The sequence below is a fragment of the Haliotis rubra genome, unplaced genomic scaffold (genome assembly GCF_003918875.1).
Source record: "Haliotis rubra isolate DU_JTF1 unplaced genomic scaffold, ASM391887v1 Scf1109, whole genome shotgun sequence".
NCBI classification, from domain to species: domain Eukaryota; kingdom Metazoa; phylum Mollusca; class Gastropoda; order Lepetellida; family Haliotidae; genus Haliotis; species Haliotis rubra.
In genome coordinates, this window is record NW_025765014.1 from 163961 (window position 1) to 174853 (window position 10893).

The 10893-nt window shown below is 38.1% G+C and overlaps 1 long non-coding RNA gene across 3 annotated transcripts; it reads left to right on the plus strand.

Moving 5' to 3' along the window:
• Nucleotides 1–4946: 4946 nt before the first annotated feature.
• Nucleotides 4947–8891, plus strand: LOC124287652. 3 transcript variants are annotated; one of them, XR_006901303.1, is made up of 4 exons: nt 4947–5657; nt 5697–5945; nt 6034–6073; nt 6292–8891. It is a non-coding gene; the product is annotated as an uncharacterized LOC124287652 (long non-coding RNA). The 3 variants fall into 3 exon arrangements; XR_006901304.1 differs by having other exon boundaries at nt 5697–5778; XR_006901306.1 differs by having other exon boundaries at nt 4947–5616.
• Nucleotides 8892–10893: the final 2002 nt, after the last annotated feature.

The window sequence follows — 10893 nt, forward strand, 5'->3', positions numbered from 1 at the left end:
GCCTTCTCCAACCTGCATCAGCGGTATGAGAAGACCAAAGGCGTTGTGGAGGGATTCAAACAGGTTGGAACCATCTCAATATGTTGTCTTGTTATACTGAATTGAAATTCATTCTGAGCAAACACAATTTGTAAATGTATTCATTCATTACATGTCTACAATCCTGCCACTTTGAGGACAATGATGTCATATCAATAGAAGGTTAAATAAAAAATCGTAGTCTAGCATGGAGCTTTTTCAAACTTTTTCTGTGATTATTTTCATTCATTAGGAACAGCACACTTTAAATATGTTTTAGGCTGCTGTAGCATGAAAGTGAGATCATTCTTCATACATGATGCATCAAATAGCTGGTTATGCCTTGACTTTGTTTACAGAATGAAGAAGTGTTAAAGAAATGTGTAGCAGATTATCAAGCCAAGTTGAAAAAGTCAGAACAAAAGTTACAGTTGTTAAAACAGCAAGCAGAAGAAAAATTAGACCAGTAAGTATACTTTAGATATGAGTGCACACTGAATTACCAGCAAAATATAAATATTTTCAGTTGTGTCTTAATATAGTTTCTGACATGTTCGCAGTAGATATCTGATGACGATATCACTTTAGGATTACAAATGTCATATTAATCTACATGGATCACATAAATATATTCTAAACGAGGAAGTAAATTCAAGAGAAGGATTTCATTGCCAGGAAGAAAACATTTTCAGTGTGTACAACATGGATGCAATGTGTGAAGCCCATTTCTGGTGTCTCCTGCTGTGATATTACTGGAATATTGCTACAAGCAGTGTAAAACCAAACTCGACCAGAGTAGCATATGTAGGAGCTACTTTTGTTCCCATGGCTGTACCGTTTATTTGCTCATAAAATTTGTTGTTGAAAAAAATAAAGAAAAAATGATAATAATAAAACCCAACTCATTCACTCTTTTTGTTATGCTGACACTCATGACGGCACCACTGCCTGACTTTGTTGTGCTCCCAGACTGACGACTGTGTTGTGCTTCCTGACTGAGGACTGTGTTGTGCTCCCAGACTGAGGACTGTGTGGTGCTCCCAGACTGACGATTGTGTTGTGCTCCCTGACTGACGACTGTGTGGTGCTCCCAGACTGACGACTGTGTGGTGCTCCCTGACTGACGACTGTGTGGTGCTCCCAGACTGACGACTGTGTGGTGCTCCCTGACTGACGACTGTGTGGTGTTCCCTGACTAGTGTGTTGTGTTGCAGTGCTAACTTGGAGATTGAAAAAGAGAGGAAGGGCCACATGTCAGAAATGGCACGGCTACAGGCTGGCCTCAAGAAGGCCGAGCTACAAATATCAAGTCTGGAGAAGAGCTTAGAACAAAAGGTAGGACTTTCAGACACATAAGTTGTCATGGAGAGTGAAAGCGAGAAGTTGTCATATATAAATTATTTCAAGTTTAAAAAGTCGTGAAAGTTAGAGGCACAGAGTGGCCATTAGTGGTCAGAGCTGAAGACATTCCACAACACCAGAGTTACCACATATCTCATCCCACAGGGGCTTCACTTTCCATATTGAGTAACTCCATCCACATGTTGGGCTGCATGGTATAGCCCAGTTGTCTGAGATGCCGCAGTTCTTTGTGCAGAGTTCACATCACGCTCTCCTACATAACTAGGCTGTCTCTGATAAGACTGGATGGCTGTTAAAATCAGAATTAACTCGCTCAACGACTTAATTTATTATGTTTACATTTTGTTCACTGAAGCCTTTTCCATGTGCATACAACCATATTCCGTAAAGGCAACAGGTGTGGAAGAACGTGTTTTGCTTGATTTAGTTGTTTAATGTGCTATGATAGTTTTATGTGTCTAAAATATGGTAATTTGTTTACAACAGGTGAAGGAGAATCAGGAATTGACAGCAATTTGTGATGAGCTGATTTCTAAAGTTGGTGTTGAGTAGCTTCATCCATGACAATCTCAGTGGTGAGTACCTGCCCATGCTTGTTGGGTGTCAGATGCTTGTTGGATGTCAGAAGCTTGTTGGGTGTCAGAAGCTTGTTGGGTGTCAGAAGCTTGTTGGGTGTCAGATGCTTGTTGGGAGTCAGAAGCTTGTTGGGGGTCAGATGCTTGTTGGGAGTCAGCTGTGAACGACACAGAATACATAGGCAAACACTCAATTGATTTAATAGAGGAAGGGGGGCAACTCCGTCTGGCTTAACAATGCATCTGTTGGTTTCCAGTTGCATTGATCAGACCGAATTTCCAAAACTGGAGCAAATAATTTGGATAAGATTTTGATGTACCGTATATTACATTACCATAGGTAAGCCATTCTCAGATAAGCTGATATAAGCAGTATGTATTTTATATCTACTTACTTAAAGTTTTGCGTCCACTTTTTTAAGTTTAGATTCTTCAAGTTAGAGGTTTACATGTACTTATTTTAGTGAACAAGTCTACTTGATAGTTATATTTCTAGTTTTTTAAGTTATGCTCATACATTTATGTATTGAAGTTGAACTTCATGTGCAGTTAGTAAGTAGGTTATGACATTGATTTTAAGGTTAATATGTAATTATTTACTATTGAACTCACATACTGAGTCTCCATGCTGTTTTATCATTTTCAATTATGCAGAATACACCTGAGATCTGAATCACTTCAGGATTTCATCCCACATTAACTTCACAATAATGTGGACTTCATTTTCAGGGGTGATATGGTAGTCTAGTGGTTAAAGCATTCATTCGCTATGCCAAGGACCTGCGTTTAATTCCCTGCATTGGAACAATGTGTTGAGTCCATTTCAGGTGCCCCCTGTCGTGCCATTGCTGGAACGTTGCTTAATTTGATGATTTTCATCTTTCCTTGTAGCTTTTGTTTTAATAATGAAATATCATCATTGCAGGTAATTCTGAGGTTAAAGGGGCGGTGGGGTAGTCTAGTGGTTAAAGTGTTGGCTCGTCACGCCGAAGACCCGGGTTCTAATCCCCACATGGGTACAATGAGTGAAGCCCATTTCTGGTGTCCCCCCGCCGTGATATTGCTGGAATATTGCTGGAATATTGCTAAAAGCGGCGTAAAACCAAACTCAGTCAGTCAGTCTGAGGTTAAAGATGTTTTCACTTGTATGTTACAGAGAGATGCAATCAAACCACAGGGTGCTGCTGTATGGAGGCAGGCTATCATATCACACATAGATCACACACTGTTGGCAGTACTTAATCACAGTCAGTTGGGAGAATCATTTACAGCCAGGATCTACAGCAACGGAGTTCATTGTTATCTTCTTCAGCCGTATCTACTTCGGATCTCATCCACGTGAAGGAGAAACGTCCGTCTTCATGGAGACATTTGTATGAGAGGATATTGTTGTCTGGCTGTGAGATCATGTATGTCGCTCCATATACCTATAGTGTGTACTAATTCTTCAGGAAACATCAACGTGTGTAACTGCTTTTTTACCCAGTACAGCCATGGAAGCATGGATGTTTAAACAGATACTTTGTGAAGAATTCTCAACCAGTGGCTTGCTTGTGAACATCGCTCTTGTAGAGTCATCACTGCATTTTAGGAAAAGGTCGTAAAAATCATATGGAAATTATGTGAATTACTGCTTACCCAGGATGGGATCTAGAAGGGCAGCTATGGTCATTGCTTGTACTTTAGGAGTGATGGTTGTTGACACATGTGGCCGACAGACGACAAGACAGTTCTTGCCTTGCTTTCACTGAAGGAGTGATGGTTGGTGGCACTTGTTGCTGACAGACAACAAGACAGTTCTCGCCTTGCTTTCACTGAAGGAGTGATGGTTGGTGGCACTTGTTGCCGACAGACAACAAAACAGTTCTCGCCTTGCTTTCACTGAAGGAGTGATGGCTGGTTGGACATGTGGCAGATGGACAACAAAACAGTTCTCACCTTGCTCTCACTGAAGGAGTGATGGTTGGTGGCACATGTGGCCGACAGACAACAAGACAGTTCTCGCCTTGCTCTCACTAAAGGAATGATGGTTTTGTTCTTGTCTACTTCTCCGCTGACTGGAGTCATGGGGTGGCCATGTGGTTAAAGAGGTCGCTTGTCTTGCCGAAGCCAGAGTTTGATTCCCAACATGGATCCTGGTGATAATGTTAGACTTTTGCTAAAACGCATTGTGGATCCATTCTGTGTCACAGACTCTTCCATCACTCTCTGAATAGTTCTCCAAGTAGGTTTCTCCTGAACTGAGTGACAAGCCTGTTGATGATACTGAAACTTTACTGGTGTAGATGTCCCCTGTGTGTGCGTCATATCAAGGGAGTAATGGCTGTGTGGTCCTCTACTGTGTAATCCTCTGACATCAACAGCAGCAGCTTCAGGACTCCAACACCGACATCATCAGTTGGACAGTGTGTGAAGGGGACAGGATGCTGTGTGGATGACAACAAGGTCATGAGAGCTGGAAGATCCATTTTTCACCATCGACACACATATAATAATTGAATATTTTATGAAGTGAGTGTTCCTTTCGTTTGATTACTTCTGGAAATTATCAGGATATCTTGACATGTGACAAATTTCCCAACAAGAGTAACAGTGTTGGATTTGATCAAGGAGGTAAGGAGTCAAGCTACTCCTGAGTACCACAGTTTGTCCTGATAGTGTCATGTGAGCAAACAGTGTTCAATGAGCTCTTACCATCAGCCAAGTTGTATCGTGTGTCATCTACCATGTATCTGTGTACCATTTGGAGTGGATTTGGTTGTATCCAAAAGACACTGGTGAAAATATCATACCAAGGTTGTACCATGTATAGCGTGTACATTCAATCATAATTACCATGTATCATGTACCAAGTTGATTGGCAAACACTGGTGCCAGTACTTTCTCAAGGTTGTACCATTTGGACGGAGTATGTGTGAGTTAGAAACAGACATAGGGACCATAAGCTTGTACCAGCATGTCAGGTGTGAGGTACAAACATTGAGACAGCTATGTATCAACTTGATAGAGCTGGCTGCAGAAGGGAGCTCAGCATACATCCACTGGATGATCCATTATCAAGATACCTAGATATGTGGCATTGCTGCGTATATGCAGGTATCAGACACTTAGGCATGTAGCATTGCTCTGTGTTTAGAGGCTATCAAGACACCTAGGTATGTTGCATTGTTTTTTCTATAGAGGCTATCAAGACACCTTGATGTGTTGTATTGCTCTTTATACAGAAGCTATCAAGACACCTCAATGTGTTGTATTGCTCCCTATATAGAGGCTATCAAGACACCTAGATGTGTTGTTTTGCTCTTGTATTGAAGCTATCAAGGCACTTGAATGCATGGCATTGCTCTTTATACTGAAGCTATAAAGACACCTAGATGTGTTGTTTTGCTCTTGTATTGAAGCTATTAAGGCACTTTAATGCATGGCATTGCTCTTTATACAGAAGCTATCAAGACAGCTGAATGCGTGGCATTGCTCTTTATATTGAAGCTATAAAGACACCTACATGTGTTGCTTTGCTCTTTATATTGAGGCTATCAAGACACCTGAATGCTTGGCATTGCTCTTTATATTGAAGCTATCAAGACACCAAGACGTGTTGCTTTGCTGTTTACACAGAAGGTATCAAGAACCTGAATGTGTGGTATTCTGTATACAGAAGGTATCAAGACACCTGAATGTGTAGTATTCTGTATACAGAAGGTATCAAGAACCTGAATGTGTGGTATTCTGTTACAGAAGGTATCAAGACACCTGAATGTGTGGTATTCTGTATACAGAAGGTATCAAGACACCTGAATGTGTGGTATTCTGTATACAGAAGGTATCAAGATACCTGAATGTGTGGTATTGTTCTGCATACAGTGGGTATCAAGACACCTGAATGTGTGGTATTCTGTATACAGAAGGTATCAAGACACCTGAATGTGTGGTATTCTGTATACAGAAGGTATCAAGACACCTGAATGTGTGGTATTCTGTATACAGAAGGTATCAAGACACCTGAATGTGTTGTATTGTTCTGTATACAGAAGGTATCAAGACACCTGATTGTGTGGTATTGTTCTGTATACAGAAGGTATCAAGAACCTAAATGTGTGGTATTCTGTATACAGAAGGTATCAAGACACCTGAATGTGTTGTATTTTTCTGTATTCAGTGGGTATCAAGAACCTAAATGTGTGGTATTGTTCTGTATACAGTGGGTATCAAGACACCTGAATGTGTGGTATTGTTCTGTATACAGAAGGTATCAAGAACCTAAATGTGTGGTATTGTTCTGTATACAGAGGGTATCAAGACACCTGAATGTGTTGCATTGTTCTGTATACAGAAGGTATCAAGAACCTAAATGTGTGGTATTCTGTATACAGAAGGTATCAAGACACCTGAATGTGTTGTATTGTTCTGTATACAGAAGGTATCAAGACACCTAAATGTGTGGTATTGTTCTGTATACAGAAGGTATCAAGAACCTAAATGTGTGGTATTCTGTATACAGAGGGTATCAAGACACCTGAATGTGTGGTATTGTTCTGTATACAGAAGGTATCAAGAACCTAAATGTGTGGTATTCTGTATACAGAAGGTATCAAGACCCCTGAATGTGTGGTATTGTTCTGTATACAGAAGGTATCAAGACCCCTGAATGTGTGGTATTGTTCTGTATACAGAAGGTATCAAGACACCTGAATGTGTGGTATTGTTCTGTATACAGAAGGTATCAAGACACCTGAATGTATTGCATTGCTCTGCATGTACATAGAGGTTACCAAGACTCCTAGATGTGTTGCATTGCTCTATATACAGAGGTTATCCAGATTCGTGGCAAGGCTCTGTAGTGGTCAGTTGTTGGTGCTGAAGTCTGGGATGTGAACTTTGGTAATGAAAGTGTTGCTCTTTTCACCTGTTATGAACCTTCTGGCAGATATTAATCACGATAAACGAAGAACCTTATCATGACACCGTAGATCATTAGAACCCTGCTATCATATATTTATGCAATAATCTGACTCTGGATGATTCATCCCAGAGATAGCCAGCTGAAGGTGCAGGGGACCTCATTGAAGAGGTCCAGGAGGTTTGTTCTGGACACTCTCAATGACGATCATTTAACTTGTCAGGACAAGGACCATTTGGTTCATGTTGCACTTTGAAAATCTAAAACCACTGTGTAACGTATCAAAGACTGGATCTGATGGATTTTTCTACCTTCAGCGTGACTGACTTACAGAGTGTCTCTCATCATGGAGTACTTCAAGACTTTCTTGAGAGGCATTTAGAGTATTTCATTATACTTCAAGACTGTGGATGAGGTTTTGGTCTTCATTCATAGTTGTACACCAGCCAACTTTACCTCAGGTGTGCTGTCCAGCCTTGTGTCCATCGTGCAATGTAAATATTGTATTAAGGCTAGCTTGTGTGTGATACAGTCACTCTATATACAGGCTTGGTGGTGTGAGATAGTGTAATCTTAAACTCCTAATTATCTACCATCTAGGTAGTAAGTTATGCTTCATTTCCTATAATCATTTAGTTCTGAGTTGACATACAACTTGTTTTCATTCATGATTGAAGAAGATGTAAAGTGTTACTGGTTGGTTTAACGGATTGTACTAAAGGTTGATTCAGCTGACATTGTACAGGTTAATTGTATTAGGTTGACTATCCTTTAGCTATTTTTTGTACAATAATGTTATTTGTACAAATGGGTTTTATGAACATATGCTTTACATGAAGATATGACACTGTTTGATTGACCTGGATGTTAATGAGTATGCTTGAGGTAAACATACTGATATTTTGTTGCTGACAAAATTAAAACTCACTCTGAGGATGAAAGTAAGCTGTTTCCTACTTTCCCTTTGGAAGAGGTTATCAAAGAATTGTACATGACTTGTGTCACTATTCAACTTTAGAATGATTTCAGAGGAGTTCGTATATAACTTTTTAAAAATAGTTCTCTTGAAATGACAATCAACATTTGAGTGCAACAGATGCATCTTCATCAATAAAATGACATTAAGATATGATATATCTAGAACTTATTGTAGCAGTTATGAAATGTCAGAATCAAGAAATTTCTTGGGTACTTGAAATCTCTGAAGATATTTCAATTATAAAGAATTGGAATATAAAAATAGCAGTAGTGACAAAGACTTCATAAAGAGGAACAAATTTTATGGATTGACTTCTTTATTAAAATAGATGCGATGAAACGTTGTACCAGGTTCAGCCAGTTAAAGAAGAAAAGACTTGACATTCATGTTTAATTTTAAAATCTGTAAACAGTAATTTCAAAAATTGTCCTTTGATTGACAGTTATGATGGAGGGTTTTTTGTGACCTGCCTTGTTATGTTGATCCTTGTAGAGCTATGTGCTGCTCACAAAACTCCCCAGCTGTGTTTCCCGTTACACTGCACTATTTTTACCAGCGGAGGGTGACGTGGCTGTACACGTCTGTGATATATGCTGTTAATAGCTGTGTGTCGTGTCAGTGTCACTCAGCATCAGGTCCAGTGTGACAGTTAGCCCCAGTGATATTAACAAGTTTTTATCTGACGTGTGTCTTAAAGCAGTGGGCAATTCATGATTTGAGCTTAATTTCAATTTGACAAATTTTGATTGACATTTCTGTCAACCTTAGAATCATTTATACATACAACATAATTATGTATGATATAATATATAATATACTTTTGTATATATTTAATTATTAAATAAAAAACTAAAAAATATTTAATTTAATGATCCAAATTATTTGTTTAAATTTACATAGTTGTTAAAATACTGATCATGAAGAGGTATTTTGCGATATTGAAGAAACCTCATAAAATTCTGTTAATTAGTGAAAATTCTATATGATCTAAACTGACACAGATTATATGCTGTCTGATGTTCTTACCATGAGTGTCTTTTAGAATGAATATTGATTTATTGTTCCGTTTCATTTAAGCTTGGTTTTCTTTAAAAGAGAGATCTCAGTGGAATGATCTGTCAATGTTCAATGTGACATCCTGATGCACCAGGTGGACTTGTGATCATCTTGTGTCTAAAACCATATTACCATGGCTACATTGGTCAGTGTTGTTAAGTCATGGACCTACCTGTAGAGAGAGAAACAATATTTACCAACATCTTTAGCTAGTCCTGATCTGATGATTGCATTTATTTTGTGATATTTGATCTTTTGATTATTTTAGTTGGTTGCGCATGAGAGAACTGATTACTTGATGAAGTAGGTTTTGGTTTTTAGGTTTTTACGAATGAAAGACGTTGCTTACTTCGCTTATAATATGCAATTTTTAATTTTCTTTTCACCCCATGACATCTGAAACTTGAAGGTTCTATTTTAATGAGATATTTCATATAAGTTGTGTAACAGAAGACCTGTTTTTTCTGCAGTTTTCCAGCATCCACCATAGGTGTGAGGATGATGTAAAAGTATGCTGGCAATGGGAATGGTCAAAGTTCTTACATTTATTATGAAATATTATGTATTTCTTGAAAAAGAAAATTGGTCTTTTACTCGAGTGACATAACGTTAGAAAATGTGTAATGAATACAGGACATTTTTCTATTATGGTTATATATTTATTGGGCCTTGGTTGTGAGATGATGATTATAACATGGTTTGAGTTTTAACTTGTTAAAAGGAATATTTGAGTCCACCAGCAAACAATGTTTGTTTTGAATTAGCATGCATGAAAGTGATACAAATGGATGTCCTGTTATCAACATTTTTATGAAGTGTATGTAACCATGACAAGCAATTTTTGTTAGAAATAAGCACAAACCAGTTGTAGGTTTTTGTAAAAAAAATGTGTTTATATCTGTACTGAAAATGGTAAGTGAAGTTTATTTTGGCCCATTTGAGCAAAAACAAAGTTTGAAAAGAAAGAATATACACTTGAACATTACAACAATTGGAAACAGATTGATAAAATAGATTAGAAAATTAATATATTGCTAACCAAACATGTTTCATAATCTATTCTTTTTCTGTTAAATGTTTGTTTCTGTTTGCGTTTGTTTTATCAGCATTAGTCTCAAGTTCTTGAGTTCTGTAGCTAGACCTAGCATGCTCTAGTGCTATGTTAGCTGGGTGAGATATGAAGTGTATCTGTCATATTACATTGCAGTATCTAATTTATTTGCACATAAAAAGTTGTATAAACAGTTATATCATATGTAAATAAAATGCATTTATCCTACTGAATGTGTTGATGTTCAGTCTACTAGACATGTGTTGTTCAGAACAGTTTCAGTAAAATGAAACCATCATCCAGTATGACTGCTTATTTTGGAAGAAAGCCAGGCAGCATACCTGTTTTCACAAGTATTTTTTTTACAGGTTTTAACTAATTTCAATACAATGTGTCATGTTTGTTTTAACATGAGGGTCACTGTGCCCCAAAAATGTATGAATGTTGGTTTAAAACCCAAATTTGGCACATTTGTCAGTTCCATACATTATAAATGGCCATGATCTTGGTCCCTTCCCCCATCAACTGATACAACCTGACATTTTTGGGAGGCATGTAGAAGTTGCTATTCAAGTCTAAGACTAAACATTATGGACGTCCACTTCCTCTTTATTGTATACACAACATTTATTCACCTAGACGAAGGGGCAAGGAAAAGCCCAGAAACATGCCAATATGATCAATCAGTCATTCTGTTCATATCAAGAAGAAACTAATAATGAATACAGTTACATGCTTGAGAAGTGACTGATAAAGTATCTTACAAAGGTTGCAACTTTCTTCTTAGGAAATGACCAATAAGTGTTCTGTTGTGTACATCCCGAGAAGATGTTGAATGCAGTAAAATCAGCTATGTGAGAAACTGATGATGGTATGTGAAACTGAATGAGGGGAAGAAGCAGAGTGAGGATGTGAAGCTGAATGAGGGTATGTCAGGCAGAATGAAGGTAAG